This window comes from Talpa occidentalis, unplaced genomic scaffold (assembly GCF_014898055.3).
Source record: "Talpa occidentalis isolate TD23 unplaced genomic scaffold, MPIMG_talOcc4v2.1 talOcc4.11, whole genome shotgun sequence".
NCBI classification, from domain to species: Eukaryota; Metazoa; Chordata; class Mammalia; order Eulipotyphla; family Talpidae; genus Talpa; species Talpa occidentalis.
In genome coordinates, this window is record NW_023601104.1 from 6,724,260 (window position 1) to 6,740,636 (window position 16,377).

General features: G+C 38.9%; 1 long non-coding RNA gene across 1 annotated transcript in view; it reads right to left on the reverse strand.

Annotated features, from left to right (window-relative positions):
- The window catches only part of LOC129146717 (uncharacterized), a 176,513-nt gene that overhangs the window by 133,542 nt on the left and 26,594 nt on the right, over nucleotides 1–16,377 (reverse strand). Inside the window, exon 2 of the long non-coding RNA XR_008553805.1 lies at nucleotides 2,919–3,114. This is a non-coding gene — a long non-coding RNA (uncharacterized LOC129146717). The remainder of the gene's footprint in view (nucleotides 1–2,918; nucleotides 3,115–16,377) is intronic.

Consider the following 16,377-nt stretch of genomic DNA (forward strand, 5'->3'; position numbering starts at 1 on the left):
CATTAAAGTGTAGAAAATAACAGGGAAGGACTACTTTAATTTCACACTCTAATAATGCCTTCATTAAATTAGCTAATGTTACTTTAAAAATCAGTACAAGAATTCAATAAAATAGCTTTTTTTGCATCTTCCCTAAATTAATGAACCAGCATGTTACTCAGCCTCACTCCCAAGTTTCTATCTCCAACTTAGACCAGTCTGAGTCCATTTTTCTAGTCCCTTTGATATATTCACTGCTTAAAAGGCACCTGAAAATTCAATATGTTTAAAACCTAACAGATTATTTCCCCTGCAAATCTGGTTCTATTTCAGGCATTCTCTATACCTTAAGACTTATCCATCCAGAAGGGGCAAGTTCAAAACTTAGGAGTCATCTTTGACCCCTTACACTCCTTCTTTTTGATATTAAATTCATTCTCATGTTTTCCACACTATCATGGTCCTCTGCTTACACTCTGAAAACCATCTGCTTTCTGCACTGCAGTGATGTTTCTCAAATATAAACCTAACTATCTTTTCCCCTGCTTAGAAATCTTCAAAGATCCCTGTGCCTTAGAAAGCCCAACTTAACTGTTCTAGTTTGCATAGACCTCCATTACTTCCCAATACTATGTTCCTTCCCCCTTTTAATCCATAGGCTCCAGATACATTGCTGCATTGTATTTCAGTTCCTCAATACTCCCTCCTGCAGAGCCAGCCTTTGAACACACTGCTCCCTTTTGCATCCTGCCCCTTCTGCATCTTGTTAGAAGCTAATTCTGTCTGACTCAATAGGTGCAGCCTAGTCCCTGTCTGGAGCCTGAGACTCTGCATCTCTAAGAAGCCCTAACTGGTGCCAGTGCTGTCGGTCTGTGGACAACACTTTGAAACAAAGCGCATATAGACCTTGAGCTTATCTGCAAGACTTCAGCTCTAACATGACTTTACCAGGGAAGGCTTGCTGAAGCCCCATGCCTAGATCCTATTCTTTTGTTATATGCTTTTACAGAACTGAGTTCCTTTTCACATAATGATGTTCCCTCTTTGTAATTACTGACGAGTATAGGGATCCATAGCAATTTCTTCCACTACTGTGCTCTCCATAAGGACAGAGAACAATTTTGTTCACCACTGAGTCTCCCAGTCACTTATATAATGCTAAAGCCACAAATAGTTGAATGAATGAGCAAAGGAGAGATGTATTTATGTTATAAATTGTTGGTATTTGGTGCCAAAGTTTGAAGTTTTTCCCTACTGAAACAGAGACCTACTGTAAGTACGTAAACGTTTGTGGTAGGTAATATGTAAATATATAAATATTTCCTTTATTAAATGAGAGCCATATAAGCCATCATTTCCCTTTTATTGTCTTGTTTATGGAGAACTTTCTCAAGTTTATAATTATATATGTAATAATTAGTTTTCACAACTTTTAGTTTTAAATTATAATTTCACCTCTATTTTTCTATGCTTATGACCCTTGTTTTATCCTTATTTCTATCTGTCTTGTATAGTGATGCTTTATGCTAAGCTGGGTCAAATCCTTTTTGGAAGTAGTAGAAAAATAAAACTTACATTAAAAGTATAAATGAATATATATATATTTGGTACACTGGTAGTTATAAATTATAAATAATGACCAGAGACTCTGTAACTTGAATCATGACTACCTGACTTAACAGCAATATAGCTTTGGATATATTCCCATATTTTATTATTATTTTTATTGCTGTTAAGAGGCATAAAGAGTATAAAAAAATTCCCAGATTGTTTTGCCACTAAGTTTAGATTGTGAAATTAGTTTTTAACTCAGTCTAAAACTTTGAAAACATTATACAGTAGGCAGAAAATTGGGGTAGACATCATGAGAATCTACAAAGTCAGTTATTATTCTCAGGAAAGGCTTAGGGGCACTATAAAAATGGAAATTTGCTTCATATTAGTATAATATTAGAATATAATGCAATTAATTGATTTGAACAAAGTCATAAAGTTGTCAGTGTAAAAACACACACCTGTCAGCACAGAGCCCAGAACTAATTCCTAGTTCATAAGTTTTGATTTCTCAGTGATAGCATGATAACCAGCATTAAATATTTAGATATCAAAAGAGCATTTTAAATATTGAAAGTAAATTTCATAGCATAATAAATAAAGTCAGACAAATCACATGGAATATGCTTGTCCACAAACTGAAGATGCCATCAGAGGCTCATGTGATATACTACAACTGACTAGAAATGTCACCCTCAGGGAAGCTTCTATTACAAAAATTCAGTGTGTGCTATGGTCCCTATGTGTGAAAAGTACTTAAGCTTAACTGCAACTTAAAAGTTAATTGATAATCAATATAAAATGTAACATCAAGGGCAAAATTCAACTTCTAAATGAATATTTAGAGAGGTCTCATTATCTTCATCGAGGGGCCAGCTGAGTGCCATTGAAAATAAAAGAGACTTTGAGTACAAGGACAGCATTTTATCAAGGCCCCACATGAGGTTGTAAGTGGATCTATTTTAAACAGTCCATCATACATCCAAGAGAAGTTTAAAAGGATGAAAGGAAGTGAGGAAATATATTTTTCCAATCTATTAACAAATGTTAATTTAGTGGCAGTGCAGTCAGATTTGTGTACATTTTCATTTCAGTGAGACCGGATGACAAAGAAACGAGTTCTTTACCGTCACATCTCAAAGTAGACAAAAATTCTCTTAGGGTAGTAAGAAGTTTGTCTCACCTTTTATTTTTCACTTTTACATCTGTAATTCATGAATGTCTAAGAAGTTTGCAAAAGAGACTTTTTAGGACAGACAAAATATTGATCTTAGTCTGAAAGTGTCTCAAGCTCCAAACTTGGAATTAAAATTCAGAGTAATTTAGGCTCAGATAAAATAAGTAACAAAGGTCCTGTGAAATGAAATCAACTGAGTTTCACTTACCTCCAATCAATGCAGGACATGTCCAGAGGTGTACAGCTGAGTTGACCTGTCATCCTGTTCTTTCATTTTTCGGAAGAGTCTCTTGAACAAACATTTGGTGAGACAACCAGGACTTTCCTTTCATTTGGTGTTTTGAGATCTCCAAGTTGTGGAATGTATGGACCAGTTCTTTGAAAGTTCAAATCCACTCAAACATCTAGAAGAGACAAGTTTTCTCAAGTGTGGTGCATGTTGCTTTTCCACACACACACACACACACACACACATACACGCTGCAAATCAAAAGAATTCCATACAAAAGAAAATTTTCCTGTGGAAAGAGAAAATATATGGTTAATTTCTGGTTCAAAAAATGACATACCAAAAAAAAGGCATAATTGTGGAAAAATAAAATGCAACATTTTAAGGGCTGAAGTGTAAAAAAACCCTCTGTCATAAAGACATCCAAATATCTTTTGAACTATTTACACCATATGTGTCCCAATAAGGCTCCTTTCTGATTAAATAATGACAAGTAAGTGAAACGAAAGATGACTTCAAAGACCCTTGAATCTTTACACAGCTTTTTGTAATTTTGCAAGTGTGAAATTTAGCTATCATTATACAAATGTTCTAAAGCGTAATTTTCTTGTGCTGTGAAATATGTCTAGGAACAAGATGCTGTGTCCATAGTAAGCACTCAGAAAAAAGTATGAACAAATAATAACAAATGAACAGTGAGGAAACCAATTCTTAGAAATCTTTCCTCAATTCCCTAAATCTTTCCTAAATTCTGAGCAACTATTTTATGACATGAAAACAATAATTATGAACCCACCTCTTAAGCAAAATTAGTTAAGGGAGCTAACAGGAGTCAAACAATAAAATTGTGGTCAAAGACATGAGGAACACACAGAGGGAAAATTGTACAGTCATTAAAATTCTGAGTGGCAGACTACTAAAAATGGAGCTACCATATGACCCAGCAATTCCACTCCTAGGTATCTACCCAAAGGACACAAAAGCATTAATTCAAAAGGATACCTGTACCCCTATATTTATTGCAGCACTATTTATAATAGATAGACTTGGAAACAACCCAAATGCCCAAAAACAGATGACTGGATCAAGATGCGATATATATACACAATGGAATACTCTTCAGCAATCAAAAAAGATAAACTAGGGCCTCCCTGGTGGCCCAGGGGATTGAGATGCAACCTATGAAGCAATCCGCAGCCACCATAGCACCAGTTCGATACCCAGCCAGCCAGGGAGGTGACCCACATGGCGCAGCAGACCTCTCCTGGACTTGCCCGCTGCTCCCCTCAGCAGTGTACTTCAGTCAGTCTGCCTGTTCTGTTCCTCACTCTGTCTCTGGTGAATCCTCTCACCCACCATGCCTCTGGCCTGTACCCTAGCTCTTATATGCATAAATAAATAAATCTTTAAAAAAAGATAAACTAATGCCATTTGCAGCAACATGGATGGAGCTAGAAGGGGTGATGCCCAGTGAAAGAAGTCAGAAGAAAAAAACAAAAATATCAGATGGTTTCACTTATAGGAGGAATATAGGGGGGAAAATAAGAGATCGGGGAAAAAATAGCAATAAAAAGCAACAAAACAAAACAAAAATAAATAGACAACTATAAATCAGAGACATTCTGCAGGGAAGGGTAGGGAGGGAGGGAGAGGAATCAAAACAAGGGAAGGAAGAGCATAAGGGACTGTGGTGATGGTGCACGGGTGTATCGGTGGTAGAAATTCTATGGGGGGAAATTCTATGGGGACTACACTTGAGAAAAGAAAGCAAACATTGTACAAAAAAATGAACAATGATACAATAAATAAAGAATAAATTTCTGAGTGGCTTAGAGTGGTGTGGGAAGACATTTATAATTAAATTTTAAGTGTAAAAAAGCAGGAAAAATACTACATGCACAGTAAAAGATGTTTTCATATTCCTAGAAAACAAGACTGGATTAAAATGTGCAAAAATCTTCAGCAGTGGCTCTCTCTAGGTAATGTCAATATTACAAATATTTGATTTTGAGGAAAACGCCCTTCATTGGGCATAGACAAATTTTAAATTCAGATTTAAAAGATGCTTTTGAATGGTAAATAAGAGTACTATCATGTTATAATGCCTTTGAGAATTTAAAATGCGGCTGCTTAGGGCCTCCCTGGTGGTGCAAGGGGTTAAGATGCAATCTATAAAGCTATCCGCAGCTTCTGCAGCATGAGTTTGATCCCCGGGCCTGCCAGGGAGCTACCCACATGGCACAGCAGATCTCTCCTGACTCTCCCGCTGCTCCCCTCAGCAGTGTATTTCTGTCAGTCTGCCTGTTCTGTTCCCCATTTCTGGCCTGTTCCCCAGCTCTTATATGCATAAATAAATCTTAAAAAAAATAAAATGTGGCAGTTTGTACAGTGTTTTACAAAACCCATGGGCTGTCTGTGGATTCAACTTCTCCATCCTTAGACCTTCCAGAGAGCTGAGAGTGGCACTGGCAAATAACTAGAAGAGAGTGTGATTGCCCAAACAGGAGGGGCTCACCAAAGGAACTTCACCATTGTTGAAATAAACTGAGGGGATCAAGTACAAAACCCCAAGGACAATTTAAATATACCATACACTTGAGTTTCTCTCCATAATAATATCCAAAGACAGTCATTCAGATACTTCACTCTAATTTATAAGAATGTAACAAACAGCCCAACCCTTGGTATCATAGATTATAAGGAATTGATGGGAGCTTCAAGGGCCATCTGGCATGGCAGTTGATCTGATACTTGCCATCCTGGGGTCAGCATGGCTGTCAAACAAATGCCTGGGTTTAGACAACCTTCTAGAAACATGCTACCTTCTATGGTAAATTTGACAGCTGGAATGTATTTTCTTCCTCAGTATCTTTAGGACACCAACTACTCTAGCTTAATTTAAAAGAGAGAGAGAGAGAGAGAGCATATTAGTCTGGATTCTTTTGGTTTCAAAGAGAGGAAAAATTAAAATGGATTTTACCAAAAAACAACACAGACACACATATACACAAGTCCAGAGGTAAAGCTGGTTCAGGTGCAAATGGATCCAGGACCTCACATGTTAAAACCAGGATTCAAATGCACACTATGCCTTGCCTCTGCCTCTTTTTGTTTTGGCTCCATCCTCTGGCAATCCAGCTCTTTAACTGTGGTGACATGATGACTTCAGCAGCTCCCAGGCTCAAATCCTCACTGTAAGCAGTCCTCTTAAAGCACAGACAAACATCCTCAGCATTCTATCCCTAACAGTTTTCTTAAAAATAAAATTCTGGACCTAACCATTATTGTCCGGAATTGAGCTTTGTAACCTGCTTGAGCCAGTCCCTGTAGTCAAAGGTATGAAACTCATTGATTGATTCCTTTAGGCCATATTCACACTCAAAGAACTAAGAACAGGGTCAGCCCCAGGAAAAATACATGAAATGAGAAACAGAAGGCTGGGTTGTCCTAAATTAATATCATGGAAGAACAAAGCAGACATGTTAGATGGATGGGTAGGTGAGTAGAAAAGTACATACATACATACATACATACATACATACATGATTGATAGGTAGACAGATACAGTCAATCACTTATTATAAAGGCAATTCCTTTGCAGCTATATTCTCCAAAGTCTTGATGGGGAGGGGGTAAAAGAAAGGATTGCACATGAAAATGCAGGAAAGAATTGTTCTATGTCAGCATCATAGGGCTTTACAGGTTTTAAAGGAAACAGAAAAATGAGCATAGTGGTGAACCATTTCACAAATATTATGGTGATATTAGCAAACAATGAAACAAAATCAAAGATAAATTTTATGATGACCCATGCCATCTGCTGCCTGGCATGGTCTAATATGAAACTGAAAATTCTGTCACCAAACACCACATGCCTTCAGCCTTTCAACAAAAAAGCAGCATCCAGTTATTCAAGGTGTTGGACACAAAATGACTAGTCAGAAATTTGCTTGCTTGAGTGACTATCTCTGATAATCCCACACAGCTTGTGGTAGGAGTGAATGTGTTAGGAGCAGTTAAGTGAATTTAAGAAGTGCAGCATGGAGTGAAAGATAAGTACAACCATGTTTCATGATGACTAAGCCAGAACTTCTGCTGGAAGATGTTTCAGGAAACTGTGAAATAATAACTGAGGGGGGAAAATCCTCAGAATGATGGCTAAAATCTAAGTATAATGCTGTGTGAACACACTAAAGCACATGCATATTCATGTACCCAGAAAGTCCTGAAATTTTCCTTTTAAGTTCCTAATTGCCTATCAGGAAAAAAAAAGTAAGATACAGAAACATTTAAGAGAAAACATAAAGATGATGTGTCCCAGGCAGGAAAATAAGTGAAAGATATGTTTGAAGAGAAAAATCATTCTTTTGACGCATAGGATTAAAGCAACTAAGACAAAGATGATCCTGGGCAAAGCTCTTTTATCCTCTCAACTACTATTTATTGAGCAGTTGCTATAAGCTAGTCATCCTGCTCCAGCCTCCTATGAATACCCCAGTCAGATAGGGTATCAGTTAAAAAAGAATGTATGATGTAGAGAGGCTGTGTCTAGACTCAAGTGTGATAAGACTTTCATGGAGAAGTATTATTTAAATAGAACTATGAGGGCCTCCCCTGGTGGCGCAGCGGTTGAGCGCTGGGCTGTGAAGCTGCCCGCAGCCTCTGCAGCACTAGTTTGATCCCTGGCCACTGGCGAGGGTCCCACATGGCGTGACAGAACTCTCCCACCGCGCCCGCTGCTCCCCTCAGCAATGTATTTCGTCTGTCTGCCTGTTCTGTTCCCCGCTCTGGCTCTGGTGAATTCTCTCACCCTCCTGTGCTTCTGACTGTACCCAGTGCTTGTATAAATAAATAAATAAATCTTTAAAAAAATAATAAATTCAAAAAAAATAGGACTATGAAAAGTGAGTATAAGATATTTAGGCAAACAGTAAGGTAAAGACAAAGGGACTGCTTTGTTCAGGAATATCCTGAGGCAGGCAGAAGAGAAGAACTTTCTAAGAGAGTAAAGATGGTGTGGGTTGTGTCTAACAAGGAAAGAGACAAGTGCTACAAGAGTAGAGAGAGTAGTTTGTCTCTAGATCACACGGAGCTTCATAAAGGATGTTAGTCTTCGTCTCAGGAGCAGTGAAAAGCCACCAAATGGTTTTGAGCAGAGTCGAGTCAGAAGATGTGCACTTTGAAAAGGTCACTCGGGCTATTATGTGGGAAAATAATTAGATTAGATTTGGGGATGAGAGTGCAAGTTGGCAGCGAACATACTAGAATTATTGGGAGAGCTGATAATAGAGAGGGAAAGAAAGTGAGGGATCTGAGAAATATTTAAGAGGTTATAAATGAACTGGATAAGGAGGGCAAGAAAAAACTGAGGTAATAAAGGATAATCTCTGATTTTTATGCCCCTGTTTGTAGATCCACTGAGATGGCAAACAATGGACAAGAAAAAAGTCCAGGGAGACCTGGATTCTGAATTGTCTTAAATGCCTGGAGTTCAACATGTTTTGATACATCTGCTTAAGAAAGCAGAGTAGACAGCTTGATATATGGCTATTAACCAGGAAAAGGGGGCTGGACTGGAGATAAAAACCTGGGAGATGTTTGATAAAAACAAAGCGTTTTGATACCTTGGTGGGGGGGTGGGAGGAGCAGACAAAATTACTAGGAGAAATACAGGGGAGAAAGAAGGAATTTTTAGAGCCAATTTCAAGGAACTTCAAAGCCTAAAGACCCATCAGAAAGGCTTAAGCTTGAAAAATAAATCCTAAATAGAAAATCCAAACCAGGTAAGAGGAAAATCAGGATTAGGGGTTATGAAAATCAGAAAAGATGAAGTTGTATAAAGAATAGACTATTGATTGTGAAGGAGCTTCCATTACTGACATTCTGCAAGCTCAGAAGAACCAGCTCCCCTACACCATCAACAACAAAAAATATTTCTTCAAACCACTAAAATATTTTTTTCATCATCAAAAGTTCAATTTTATTTTTTTAGATTACTTATGCATTTTATTTTTTTATTATTTTTTTAAATAAATTTTATTTTTATATTCCCCATACAATTGCAACCCCCCCATTCTGACCCCAATCCCTCCCCTCCCGCCCCCCCCCCCAAAAAGTGTCTCTGGCTCATAGTTTTTTGTTGATTTTGATTTTCACTTTCTTATAGTTATTCATTTTCCTGGTCCCTTATTTAAGTTTTCTAGATTCCTGCTATGAGTGAGACCATCCGGTATTTTTCTTTTTCTTTCTGGCTTATTTCGCTGAGCATGATCCCTTCCAGCGCCATCCATGTTGCTGCAAATGGCATGAGTTTATCTTTTTTGAAAGCTGAGTAATATTCCATGGTATATATGGACCACATCTTCTTGATCCAGTCATCTATTTTTGGGCATTTGGGCTGTTTCCAAAGCTTAGCTATTGTAAATAGTGCTGCTATAAACATAGGGGTGCAGGTGCTCTTTGGAATGGATGTTTCTGTGTCCTTTGGGTAAAGACCAAACCACTAAAATATTTTAAGAGAACAACAGTGCTTTAATCTTATACTAGGGTAGGCTTGCAAGGTACAGAATGTAGGTAAGCCTGCAGATAGGGACTCTAAATTTACGATTGTCCCTTACTAAGCAGTGTCTGCCTCAGAATTACCAGGGGCTTTCTCTTTCACTGCCTCTCCCAAAAGATGGAAGTTGCCAGGATAATCAAGGTGGGGAAAGTCCTCTCATCCCACAATGAGAGCCACCAGGAAACTTGATTTGCTAGATGTCAGTGGGAGGTGAAGTCTTTGGTTGTGACTGCTCCATATTGGAGGAAAGGAACTCAGGACAGAAACATTATAGGAAACTACCATTAAAATTGATTGCAGGTCAAATAGGTTTTATCTGGGTCAGCAGGGACTAAAACCTCCACTTCAATCCTCTGCTCCCTGGGAAAAGGAATTTGCCTTCGCTTAGGGAAAATTCTCCTGTAAGCTTCTGTTCCTACCTGCAGTGATTATCTTGGGGTCCCCGGCAACCCACTTCCTCCAAAGAACATAACTTAAGAAAGAGAGAAAGCAGCATTTGTTTGTTGATATTTATGACTCTGGGGCCCCTATTTTTGCTCCAGGAAGATACTGAAGCAAAGACAACAGATTCTAGCAATCTTTTATTACAGAATTTATAGGGGGCTCAAAATCATCCACGTTCAAGGAAGACTTGCTTTCAGACAGATCTAAAGTATCCCCGAACTAAGAAAAAATATCCTGTCTTGAATCAGAAACTTCCTGAATAGACCTTGGCACTAAAAGTTTTGTGCTGTAAGGGTTGACCTAACCAGAGACGACCAGGATAGCCGGAAAGTACTTTTTTCCTACCTACCAAGGATGAACAAGAATCCTGGGAGCTCTCCCTGGTGCTACTGACACTATGACCCTTCCTTGTTTGCTTGATTCTATCTTTGCTCTGACTTCTCTGTGCAAACCTCCTGCCAGAAATCCAAGTGGAAGAGACACTCTGCCAGCAATTCTGGGCCACCATCCTGTCCACCACCACCCCCATTTACTCCCAATTTATCTTTGTTCCACCTGGAACAGACTGTCCTAGGATGCAACTTTGATGATGCTTTTTCTGCCTAGTGCACCGCCTTGAAACTCTCAAGCCTCACTGTAAATTCTTAAGAATCTTACATTAAAAAAAGTATAGAACTAAAGTGGGTTTAGGGATTAGTTACTAAATGCTAATCACTATTTTCCAGAGTTCAAGTCACTGGCCTAGAATCCATCTAACCTTCACAAAATCCCTAAGTTATGTAATTCTATCAGTCCCTTTGTGAATGAAGATAGTGAGACCCAGAAGATGAAGTTGCTTGCTGTGTTTATGCCCAGATCACAATCTAATTACTGTCTACTCTATATGCTACTCTATACTGTCTGCTTGGACCTATGACCACCACTCACCCTAATGAGTCTGAGTCATCCCACTAGACTTGATCACTTGCCTAGCTTATTCCCACAGAATCTTCCAGAATCAGTCTGCCTCTCTGGGCAGCCTTGGCCTCATATGAGTCAATATCCATTCAAAACCCTACATCAGGGCCTCCCCTGGTGGCACAGCGGTCGAGCGCTGGGTTGCGAAGCTGCCCACAGCCTCTGCAGCGCCGGTTGGATCCCCAGCCGCCGGCGAGGGTCCCACATGGCGCGCAGACCTCTCCTGCTGCCCGCTGCTCCCCTCAGCAGTGTATTTCATCCATCTGCCTGTTCTGTTCCCTGCTCTGGCTCTGGTGAATTCTCTCAACCTCCCGTGCTTCTGACTGTACCAGTGCTTGTATAAATAAATAAATCTTAAAAAGAAAAAAAAAAAAACCTACATCAAATAGTAATTAGAAGGGCACTTTCCATTTTGATTAATAGAATTTAATTTCTGTCTCCTGCTTTATATCTTTGGCACTGTCTGAAATTTACTGAATGTCTCAGTCTATCTATCCATTCTATACAGTTGTTTAAACACTTACATGAAAGAATATACCTAAAAAGATTTGTGCACAAAATTTGATCCAAAAAAGGAAGTCATCGTTTTTGAGCACCATGTATCTAATGTTCTGCCATGCCACAAGCAATCTTTTGAAACAGAACTCACATATAAATTAGGAGCAAATCGGGCCTCCCTGGTGGCGCAGGGGGTTAAGTGCCACACTGTGAAGCAATCCGCAGCCTCTGCAATATAAGTTCAATCCCCAGCCAGCCAGGGAGATAACCACATGGCGCAGCAAACCTCTCCTGTCTCATCCGTTACTCCCCTCAGCATTGTATTTCAGTCAGTCTGCCTGTTCTGTTCCCCACTCTGTCTCTGGTGAATCCTCTCACCCCCTGCATCTCTGGCCTGTACCCCAGTTCTGCTATGCAAAAATAAATAAATCTTTAAAAAAAGAAGCAAATTGATATTCATATGTGTGTGTGTGTGTGTGTGTGTGTATAGTGTGTGTGTGTCTACCCTACAAATTATAGAATACTGATCAACCACTTTTTAGGAATCTTACAAGTCCAGTACTATAAGTAATATATTAGTTTCTGAGGATAACATATATACACATTACTTACTTGTATGTGGTTTCAGATTATGCTATTGTATATTTATACTCTTAATCAGAAGACTCCTGAGCCCTATTTTTCATGCACTTTACACTAAGAGGTCAGCAGAGTGACCAGATCCAGTCAGTTATGCCTGATACCAAAACCCACCCAGACCCAGCAACTAAAGCCATGGCCTTGCCATGAAGACAAGGGCTGCATGTGGGGCAATTGTTGTTCCAGCTGAGATATTTAACACTGAACCCCTCAGCATCATCTTTTGAATCTTCACAAAGATTTTCTCAGAGAGAGTCTTTTATTGTTACTGAAATCTTTCCTTGCTCTGAGCCTCCACCATTCATTACAAGCGTTCTTATCACCATTAAACTTAGTTGGGGGTTGAGAATAAAAGATGCAGTTCTGATCCCTTTTCATTCAAAACACTGTCCCACCTCTACGTAAATTTTAAATGTGGGTATTTAGACAGGTAGGAAAAGAGATACTTCTTGAGGCAAGGACTGATCATTGTTATCCATTCAAATTAATTTTCTTGTTGTTGAAGGATGTAATTAGGGAACATTTCACAGCATCCCTTGAAATTAGGATTTGGTTCCATGACCAAGTTCTCACTGGTGAAATCTGAACAGAAGTGATATGTGCCACTCTAAGGCTTCACCCATCATGAGTTCCTGTGTGTGGTCCTTCATGCTATTACCCTTTCTGCCAGTGAGGACCTTGGAGGTGACAGGGTCATAAGAAAAAAGGATCCTGACCCCTGAATAATCATGTGAAGAGCAGAGCTTCCCTGAACACCTCCCCAGCACTGATAAACTTCTACAGTGCTCAGCTGTCAATGTCGTCTCTGCCCTTCACCACGGATATACTCCCTCACTCATCAACTGCTTGGTTCCCCTTGGAAGCATCTGGGCTCTAAATGCAATAGGCATGTTGCAGGAAGCATAATATACCTCTAACATGTATAGAATGTAAGTCTCAACCCCAGCTAACATGCGCTGTACAAAAAGCTGGTTTAAAATCTGATCCTTTGTTGACAAGAGTTATGAAAACATAAATGAGTTCCCTAGGATCACACGTCTTGTATGAAGAAGTTAATATTTGAACTCCAGACCTCCCCAGTGGCACAGTGGGTTGAGCGTCATGCTGTGAAGCTGTCTGCAGCCTCTGCAGCATGGGTTCAATCCCCGGCCAGGGAGATACCCACATGGCGCAGCAGACCTCTCCTGTCTCGCTCGCCCGCTGCTTCCCTCAGCAGTGTCTTCAGTCCATCTGGCTGGTCTGCTCCCCACTCTGTCTCTGGTGAATCCTCTCACCCTTCCACACCTCTGGCCTGTACCCCAGTTCTTGTATAACGAATCTTAAAAAAAAAAAAAGAATATTTGAACTCCAGTTTTAGATTCAGTCCAAGCAAGGCACCTTCCACCACACATCACTAATAGCTCATTAATTCAGAACTCCCCCTTAAAGGATCATTAAGAATACTTCTTTTCCGTTGAACTTTAGCTTCAGAAACATATTTATTTTTTCATATGCATGTTTCTAAATTCTTTTGAAGTAATTTTTTTTACCCATTTCATAGATAGGAGCATTAAGGGGTAGCAAGTTTAAGGAACCATGGAGAACGGCAGTAATTAATGGTAGCAGTAACAGTAGCATTCAAAACTATTTTTTCTATACTTTTTCTAAAAATGAAATCTCTCACACCAACCAAACCTACTTGTTTACAATGCAGGCGTATCTCTTTCTTTAAGTATCTTAACAGGAGTTTGATAGTACAGAAACTTCAATAGCTTTCATTGTGTCTACGTTTTTGTTTCCATAATAAGAGTCTTAAGGTAGATGCAACTGAGACTTTAAAGAATAACGTTTTCCTTCCAAGTGTCCATAGTCTATGTGTAAGCCTTGGGGCACTTAATTTCCAAAGCATCTCATTGCTGTAAAAACAACGATTTGTGAGTAATATTTAAGTCCACAATAGATACAATGCTGTATAAAATTGAAAGTTGATGTTGCCATATGTACAGAGAGATACTGGAGGCTCGGAGGGAAGTCAGATTCTGTAGCCTTGAAGCATCAATCATGATTTCAGTGAAGACTTGACACAGCAATTAATGGCATATCTGGCATGTATAGGTGCCTGTAATCATGTCTCAGACTGCATACCAGAATGATACCAGGCAAAGACTTTCAGTAAATTACTTTCATTTATTCTGCACAACTGAGTAGAAATTCTCTTCTCTGAGAACTCTGGACAAATTACTTTTGCCACACGTGTATTTTTGACTTGGACAAGAACACATAGAAATGGTGTTGATCGCTCAAGCAACACACCGGCTGAATCGTGTGATGATCGGTTATGATGCCCAGCTGAGGAGACTCCAGTTTATATCCTGTTTAGAATAATATTTCTGCCAGGGTTGGAAAGCCTTTTGCTCTATTAAATCAAATGGTCCTCAAGCGACTATAACATTCGTGGAAAGAGTTGACAACACGGAAACATTTTCCTCCCCCTCATTCCATGTTCAACCAGTCTAGAACAATAAGCGTGACTTCAATTGTACATTGTTTTTCTGTTTCTTCTTACACTAAGTGATTTGTATAATATTTGAACTTTGCAATGTCCTGTATCATTTTAACTAGAGCTTTGCTGCCATGTTAGTTTTTGCATTAACATGACCATTTCTGGTACTATATTAAATATGACTCTTTTTAATGCTATATCGATATGTCTGACCTCATAATTGATACTGCTGTCCTAGGTCTTTAAATGTTGAACAGGCATGTGCAGGTCAATGGCATATTAATAGGAGTCAGCTATGCTCATGAATTGTTAATTATTTTTGTTGTTTTAAATGGTGCTGAAATAAGAACATAAAATTAAATACCTTCACACATGCATAATATGAGAGGGGGATAGGGTGGGAGGGAAGGGGACACAGAAGGGGAAGGGAGGGGGAAGAAGCCAAGAGAGCAGGAGAAAAATTAATCTGTGGTTCAGCAAGTTTTATTCAAATCTATACATTCACTAAGGCATGAAAAGTTTTTGTTTTTTTTTAAGGTAAGGCTCACTAAAGTTTGTTTATAAGACAACTTCAGAAGGATGAGTTATATAATTGTTTTTTAAATAGAAGAAACTGATATCAAAAGAAAACAGGTGTGTGCAGAAGAAAGGACTACCTAAAGTTTTACCCAAAATGTACTGTGAAAAGCAGTATTTTAATGAATATTCTATTCTTAGAGTCGATACATTACGTATAAGACTGCCTCTCAAATATGTAAATATATCTTGGAGGTAATCACTACACTTTTAAAGAGAATATAGATTTCTGTTCTGCCCTCAAAATTATTTGGCTGTATTATAGGAAACTTTGAGAGCAACTTCATCTCAATCAGAAGAAAAAGAACATAATGGTCTTGGCCAAGTTCTCATAAATGTCAGCTGTACTTGTGCAAGCTGAGATTAGCATGTCCATTAGGTCATGGGGGCACGATCATTTCAGTTCAAAATTCCCCAAATTCATTTACCCTTTATTTGTCATCTGTTATGATATTTGAAGCTCAATTTGTGTGTTTTCTTTGGAAGTCTTATCTAATTGTTTCTGTAATTCAGAGTTGCATTCTACATCTTACAATGGAAAAAGAAACCATCTGCATTTGCTATCCATGTTCCTGAACACTTATTTCCAATTGATATTTTCATAAATGGAGTTGGAAGGGTTTCTATAATACAATTCAAAGGTGCCTCTCCCAAAAGGGATAGGTTCCTAAAGCAGTGAATCAATATAAATTAGCTGGGGGGGGGGGGGTTTAGGGGAGTCAAACTTCTTCGACTGGTATCACACTCCCCACTAACAATATATCTGATTTCCTTTCCCATCTTGACAGGGATTCATAGCCATCTTTTTAACAACCATAAAACAGAAATACTCAATATGAAAACAAAGGAACATGTATATTGCCAGTAATAATTCGGGTAATCTACCACTCCTTCCATTAGCACCGTAGTTTGCATCCGTTTCCACATGCAAACTTCTTTCTGCTTATAAATCAGGAGACTAAAGGGGAATAAATACATAAGTATCATAGTGATCTAACACCCGTCCCAAGCAAGCCTCATCCTGTGTCACTGCCTAAGTCATGCAAATTACACCAGAGCTGCCAGTTGACTAAGATTAATGACACTGCGCCAGCTTCTTTGTTTCTCTCTGCGGCCGTTTAGTGTGAAATACTATCCAAAAACATTATCTATCCTCGATTAATCCCACAAATTTGTTCACACGATGCACATTGTTTAGGGCAATTTACAACAGGAACATACTGAGCACAATTGCATTTAATTACTTGGGTTCTAATTACATTCATTAAAGGCTAATAAAATAA